This window comes from Hippopotamus amphibius, chromosome 7 (genome assembly GCF_030028045.1).
Source record: "Hippopotamus amphibius kiboko isolate mHipAmp2 chromosome 7, mHipAmp2.hap2, whole genome shotgun sequence".
In the NCBI taxonomy this organism is placed as follows: Eukaryota; Metazoa; Chordata; class Mammalia; order Artiodactyla; family Hippopotamidae; genus Hippopotamus; species Hippopotamus amphibius.
This window is the reverse complement of record NC_080192.1, coordinates 73,203,996-73,212,051: the sequence shown is the minus strand read 5'-3', so window position 1 is coordinate 73,212,051 and position 8,056 is coordinate 73,203,996.

The following is an 8,056-nucleotide window of genomic DNA, read 5'->3' as shown; positions in this document are numbered from 1 at the left end:
TCTGAAACCCTCTGTGTATATGCATCCTAGGGATTCAGACAGCGTGTGTAAGGGACAAGAGAATTTGTCCTTCCCAAGGTCACAGGATCCAACGCAGGGGTCTTCTCCCTCACCTTCCTGTAGTGCTGGGCTTTCAACCCGCTGTGTTCTTCTTCCCCCTACACCAGCGGTCCCCATCCTTTTTGGCACCAGGGACCAGTTTCGTGGAAGACAATTTTTCCATGGAGCAGGGATGGGGGTGGGGGGGGGATGGTTCAGGCGGTAATGCAAGCGATGGGGAGCCTTGGGGAGTGGCAGATGGAGCTTGGCTTGATGGCCCGCTGCCCACCTCCTGCTGTGTGGCCCGGTCACTAACAGGCTGTGGACTGATACCGGTCTGCGGCCCAGGGGTTGGGGACCCCTGCTCTACACATACCTCCTTTCTCCCACTGTCTCCTCGCAGCCTCTTCCTTCTCCATTACCTCCTGTCTCGGAGGTAATGGAGAAGGGTGTTGGGTGTTGGGTGTTGGCTCAGGCCAGGCCCTCCCGACTCCTCATCCCATACCCGCTCTCTAGCCACTTAGATGACACCCCTGCACACCATGGACGCTTACACGTCCAGGCCACACTCTGGCTCTGGTGCTCCCACAGCCATCACAAAGGAGGGGACTTCCCTGGTGGTCCATCCGTTAAGATTCCGTGCTTTCACGGCCAAAGGCCTGACTACAATCCCTGGTCGGGGAACTAAGATCTCGCAAGCCATGCAGTGCGGCAAAACAAAAACAAACACGAACAAAGAAACAAACAAAAAGGAGGTAGCCCAGGCAGCTCTATAATTCAGACTGTCCATTGGACACAAAGAAAGAGTTCTTTGGAAAAAGCAGCTCTGGCGAGCACTGACCAATGGTGGAATTCCCACCCATCCTCCCGTGGCAGATGAATCATGAACAGCATCCTTAAAAAAGGCACAAGAAAGGCCTGGGGCATCTCTTCCCCAGCTCCTCAAGGCCAGCATGCATTGCATGTAGCCCAGGGCAGTACGTGCTACTCTAAGAGCAACAAAACAGTGAGATTGATAAAATGCTCCATGCACCTATCATATACTATCTCTATGTATCTTGTACCCTTGTAGCGTAACTACCCTCTGTTAAAGCCAACGTGATCTGAGATGATGCTGTTTTAATGACGCAGTGCTGAAGAGGGTCATGATGTGAAAGAGGAGGGCACCACTTCCTGGAGGTAGTTCAAAGCTTGCGTTGACTGTCAGAGCCACAGCAGAGGCAGGCAGGCAGCTCCTGCTCAGGAAACACTTTTGGTATGCTGCTCCCCTCTCAGCCCAGAAATAGGCCCTCTTCTTCCCTCTGCCCGCTGTTGTCTGCCGGTAAGATGAATGGTCACCCTCCCCTACTCCACCACCAATGTGGTCCAGGTCAACCTTGCCGCTATTAATGGCTTAGAAAGTAAGACCCTAGGGTGAATGGTTCAAGGCATAGGCAACAGATTAGTGTCTATTGCCATGTATCAGACATCACCGGAGCAGGTGGAGTTTGCAGACAAACTCCTCCCCTTGTACAAGCTTCCCCGCAGCACATCCTGCCCTGAGGACGATCTTCTACCTAAGAGCACGCTTCCTAGACTGTGATGACAATTAGGTTTCTTCCTAAATATTTCAAACGCATGCTCTGTTTAATAGGCTGGATCAAACCCAGGAAGAATTTAGCCTCAGCACACAGTTGGCTGTCTTGGACTTAGTTTTGTCCGTGGTTGCTTTTCTGCAGGGTGTTTTCTGTTCTCCTTGGGAATTCCTCTGCTGACGCTGCATTCCTCAACCTCTGCCCGCTGCCCGCTTGGTGCTGTCCTCCTGTCTCCTGTTCCACTCATGCACCAGAAAGCGGTGGCCTGCAGCATCACTTAGCAAGAGGCACAGAGATGTCCCATGTCTGCTGGTCTGTTCTCCACAGTCACTCAGATACACGGAGTTCGAAAGGGCCCTGAAGGAAGCAGCGAGCTAGGATGACCTAGGCTTTGCGCCCAGATAGATATAAAAACAAACAGAAATACTAAAGCCTTCCTTTGAGCTAGTTTTCTTTTATTTCAGACTTGCCTCACTTAACCATTGACAAGATCCACCCCTTGTCTGTATTTCCATAGATTTCATCCCAAACTGAAATCAAGCTTCTAATCTAGAATTTGGAAAAACTATTCTGCCAGGCAGGAGAATATTTTTTATTTCTCAGACAGTCTAACCTTCTGCATTTGTCCTTTCCTGTCATTCCTTGATCTACTGCTCTTACTACTTTCCTTCTAATAAATCTTTTTTCCTAGTCCCTTAAGCCCTTGGCCTGCCTGACATGTTTTTATTCTCTTCCCGAGAAACACTGTCCAAACTGGATGGAAGCGTAAGACAAGAGCAGAGGTTTGGAGCCCAACCACTGGGGTTCACAATCCTGATTCTGCTACTTACACGCTGTGCAACCCTGGGCATGTTACTTAACCTCTCTGTGCCTCAGTTGCCTCAGATGTAAAACTAAGGCTAATAACAGTGCTTCTATCATAGGGTTATGTGAGGATGAAATGTGTTGACATACGTAAAGCTCTTGGAGCCATGCAGCTTGAAGTAAGAGCTACATAAGTGTGTGCTATCATTGTCAAACTACACATGTGTATGCTATTATATGCCATGGACCATGAGGGTTCCCAGGGTGAGCCAGACCAAATCGTTGGCCTCAAGGAGCTCATCCTCAAATGAAAGGGGACGACAAGGGAAAAACCAACTTTAATACAGTTAAGAATAAAGGTGCACTCGGGACTTCCCTGGTGGCGCAGTGGTTAAGAATCTGCCTGCCAATGCAGGGGACATGGGTTCAAGCTGGGCCAGGAAGATCCTACATGCCTTGGAGCAACTAAGCCCGTGCGCCACAACTACTGAGCCCACACATCGCAACTACTGAAGCCCACGCACCTAGACCCCATGCTCCACAATAAGAGAAGTCACTGCAATAAAAAGCCTGTGCACTGCAATAAAAAGCCCCCAGTCAACGCAACTAGAGAAAGCCCATGTGTAGCAATGAAGATCCGATGCAGCCAATAAATAAAATAAAATGAAATAATTGTTTTTAAAAAAAGAATAAAGGCGCACTCAAAGTAAAAGCCACACACTGTGGGAACACCCAGGCTGGGGCACTTCACCCTGCTGGGGAATCTGGGAATGCCCCGTGGCAGAGGGCACAAGGCGATAAGGAGAAATCTGGTGAATTCTCAGTCTGTTAGTTATCCATTGCTGCATAACAAATTACTGCAGAATTTGAGGCTTCCACAACAACAAACATTTACTATATTGAACAGCTTTGGTGGGTCAGAAATGCAGGGGTGGCTCAGCTGCACGTTTCTGGCTCAGGGTCTCTCTTAAGATTGCAGGTGGATGCCAGCAGGGGCTGCAGTCACGTGCAGGCTTGACCAGGGTGGAAGATCCACTTCCAACGTGGTTCCCGCGTGTGACTGGCAAGTCAGTGCTGGCTGTGGGCAGAAGGCCTCAGTGCTCCACACGTGAAAGTCTCCATGAGGGGCTGCCCGAGTGTCCTCACGAGACTGAGGCCAGCTTCTCCCAAAGCAAATCACCCACGAGAGAACATGGCAGAAAGGCCATGTCTTGTATGACCTAGACTTAGGAGCCATGCTCTGTCTGTTCCACAAGATTAGTTACACAGGTCATCCCTAGGAGGGAATAAAACAGAGTCAAGGGACTTCCTAGGTGGTGCAGTGGTTAAGAATCCGCCTGCCAATGCAGGGGACACGGGTTCAGTCCCTGCTCCAGGAAGATCCCACATGCCGCAGAGCAACTAAGCCTGTGTGCCACAACTACTGAGTCTGTGCTCTAGAGCCCATAAGCCACAATTACTGAGCCCATGTGCTGAAACTACTGAAGCCCATGCACCTACAGCCTGTGCTCCACAACAAGAGAAGCCACTACAATGAAGAGCCTGCACACTGCAACGAAGAGTAGCCCCCGCTCACCACAACTAGAGAAAACTTGTGTGCAACAATAAAGACCCAACACAACCAGTAAATAAGTAAATAAATTTATTTTTTAAAAAAAGAGTCAAGAATCACTGGGGGCCATCTGGAGGCTGACGATGACAATAGTGACGTGCAAAGGGCAGGGCTCTGCCAGGCTGTGCCGTGCTTGGGAAAAGGTAAGTAGTGGTCCAAGGGAGACCCTGGGACACAGAGGCTTGCTGTGGCCCCATCAGACATGGCTCTGGCATGGGGAAAAGTCACACACTGCCTTAAGCAGATTAAACTATTACTAAATACTGTGGGTTGATTTTTTTAAAAAGGAGAAGAAGAAGAAGAAGAAGAAGAAGAAGAAGAAGAAGAAGAAGAAGAAGAAGAAGAAGAAGGAGAAGGAGAAGGAGAAGGAGAAGGAGAAGGAGAAGGAGAAGGAGAAGGAGAAGGACAAGGACAAGGACAAGGACAAGGAGAAGGAGAAGGAGAAGGAGAGGAAGGGGAAGGAGAAAGGGAAGGGGAGGGGGAGGGGAAGGGGAGGGGGGAGGGGAAAGAGAAGAAGAAAAAGAAGAAATAAAAGAGGAGCAATAGGTTTGGGGTCTTTACTTGAGTTCTGGGCATTTTTCTCCAGGCTGTGGGAAACTAGCCCCCCTATAATAGAACAACCATCTCTATGATGTGTAGAGCTGTGAGTCTTTTCACCAGCTCTCTGGATCCCCACTGGTTGGGTCTCCTCTGCCTTGAATCTGGGCTTGTGGCAGAAACAGAAATGTGGCAGAAACATTTATTCCCTGAATGTTTCATTTGATCATCAACTATTTCAGTTAGCTCCCCTGCATTTTGTGGTTTCCTTGCTGTAAGACAGGACCATGATGATTAGTTATGGCCAATAAAGTATGAATGGCAGTGACACATGGGGGAGAAGCTCATCAGCAAGTCTCCAGTCTCTCTTCCTTGCTGCAGAGGCTAAGGAGGCTGCATGTTCCAGGTTTCTCAGCCTGAAGACAGAGGTACTTTTACCAGTCTTGGTCCTTGAATGACTATGTGAAGCAAAGCTCTCCACTTGCTGGGCAGACAACATTCACAATCAACCAGCCTTGGTTCTGTTAAGCTATTGAGATGATGGGGAAATTTGTTACTGCAGCAAAACTCAGTCTATTCTGACTAATACAGGAATCTAAGAGGGAATAAACCTTCATTGGCAACCTCAGGTTTCACAAGTATGTGCTGTGGGTGATCACACAGATCTATGTGAGAAGGTGAAAGGGCACAAATCCTTGTTGCAATCAGAAGCTGAACAAATTATAAGGGATGGTCAGTGGGCAAGGAAGATGTGAGGAAGCAATGAATAGGGACATTTCCCAATCAAGAACTAACCACATCTATCACCAAAAGTCACCTTGAACTTGTCCACTGCTCTCCATCTCCAAGGCTGACTTCTGAGTCTGGGCCCCAGTGACCTCTCCCCACCACATCTGGTCTACCGCCATAGCCCCAGCTGGTCTCACTACTGCCACTTCACTCTACACCCCTTCTCCCCATCTCTTCCCCATCCAGAGGCCAGAGGAACAGTTTTAAAACACAAGTCTAGGGCTTCCTAGGTGGCACAGTGGTTGAGAATCCACCTGCCAATGCAAGGGACACGGGTTCGATCCCTGCTCCCGGAAGATCCCGCATGCCGCGGAGCAACTAAGCCCGTGTGCCACAACTATTGAGCCCATGTGCCACAACTACTGAAGCCCACGTGCCTAGAGCCCGTGCTCCACAACAAGAGAAGCCACAGCAATGAGGAGCCCACGCACCGCAACGAAGAGTAGCCCCAGCTCACAGCAACTAGAGAAAGCCTGCGTGTAGCAACGAAGACACAACATAGCCAATAAATAAATGAATAAATAAATAAATAAATTTATTTTAAAAAAAGCAAAAACAAAAACAAAAAAACACAAGTCTATTCATGTCACTGTCCTGCTGAAATTCTTTGCCGGCTACTTGGCATTCTTGGGCCTGACACCTGCCTTCCTCAGCAGCCTCGTACCATACCCCTCTATTCTCACATTGTGCCCATTCTCATCTGCCTTGGGTTCTCCCACGTGCCAAACCCGTTCCTTTCCCAGGCCATCAGGGCACTGTTAGCTCTGCCTGAAACTCCTTCTCCTCCTCTACCTCCCAGACATCGAATGTCATTCCCTCCAAAAGGTCCTCCCTGACTGTCACCCCCAACCCCATCTAACTAGGTGAGTCTCCTTGTTATCAACTTCCAAAGCTCCCAAGATCCACTTTCATCCTTGTAATGAAATACCAGCTAAAGTTGGATAGTTAATTGGATAACTGACTCCCCTAGGAGGTGAGCTCCCCCAGTGGGTGAGCTTGTTCTCTGCAGTACCCCCAGCTCCTGGCACCCAGCCTGGCATGCAGGAGGCGCTCGATGAGTCTTTGGTGAGGGAGGCGGCAGGCCCTTCTCCCTGTCATGCGCTGCACGCAGCAGCCTCCAGGCTCACCCAGCCCCTGCCCAGCTCCTGAGAACCAGGCGGCTGGCAAACCCACAGTGTTTGGGTCTGATCACTGTCCCTCTCTCTTGTTCAGCAGGAGGGCGAGTCTCCTGCACGAACAGGGCACACAGGCCTCCATATGAAGCAGAATTTGGCCATGATGGCAAATCTCCAGCGTTCTCCGTGGCCTTCTCAAACCAAGCATCATAGGGCAAGGCTTCAGGCTGCAGCAGAGGTTGGGGACAGAGCACACCCACTGGCACAGTGACAGCACATGGCCCACCACCTTTTTTTCAGGCAGTGAATCTTCCTGCCTGACAAGAAAGCGGCCCCTTCTCCATCCCAGCCCGGCCCCGTCTGCCCCGGCATCTTCAAGCAGCCGGAGTCCTGGGAGAGCCCTGAATTTCGGAGCGCTCGGCACTGAGCTGAAGTCCAGGACTCAGCTTTCACAGGCACGCTTTATTACTCCCTGATGGGAGCCAGGTTTCCATCCCTGTCATTCCCGAGGGAGGTGCAACATGCCTGGCTCCTAACTACACAGCACACATTCATCTTTTTCCTTTAAAACAACTCCGAGTCCCTGAGTTATGCATCTTATCAGAAACCGTGTGCTGGGTCATTTTTAAATATTACCCCCCAAATACACATAGATTATGCCAAGAAACCATCCACTGTAAATTACCTCCTACTCCAAGGGCCACGACACAGTTACTGTCACCCGGCAAGCTCTTCACATAAAATCCAAAATGTGTCACCTTTTATCTTTAAATTTTACAAAATTTATTGATCTCTATAGCCATGAAAGGCAAGAGGAAATATATTCCAAGTTCCTGTCTTTTATGACTGACCCAAACCATCTTGTGAAATGGCTCAGATTTCTCACCCTGTCCAGTCGCCAGCACTTATGGCAACTTTTAAACATGTCACTTTACCTCGGACTGACTTCTTCTCGTGGTTTAGGACTCTTTGAGAGTTCACTGAGTAACTCTGATTTCAAGACCAGAACAAATAAATGGTTTAAGTTCTTTTGCAGCTCACTGGAAAGAGAATTTGAAATTCCCTTGAGGAGCCTGTTAACCGTGGACCACAGAAAACCAGGAAGGAGAAAGCGCTCCCCAAATTTACATCTCTTTCCATGTGGGAATAAAAAGAGAGGCTCCCTCTGCCAAACAGAGATTCCCATGCTCCCTGTGGGCGCATCTGCTCCGTCCGGAGCATCTCATGTTGCCAAAGAAAAAGTCATTAGTGATTAATATGAAGGGAGATACTGGTTTCTTTAAAAAATGTCCTCTAATGCTGTTTACCATGGAGTATGAACAAAACAGCCACTGCTGTGTGTGGAATTCAGCCTTTCTTCTTTACGAAAGCAAGAGATGGTTTTAAAAATACCAACCTTCATAGAAAAAAGGTGTGTTCTAACGTGATCCATGTCAAACTTGGTCAGGAATGCAAAGGCTCAGGCTGAGTGTCCAGTCAGCCCCTGAGTCCTGGGTCCTGCTTCATGCATTTCTCTTTTCTCTCTCTCGTCCTTTGGCTCCGTGTGCTTTGCCACCCAATCAACCTCCACCAGACCTGGTTCTGTG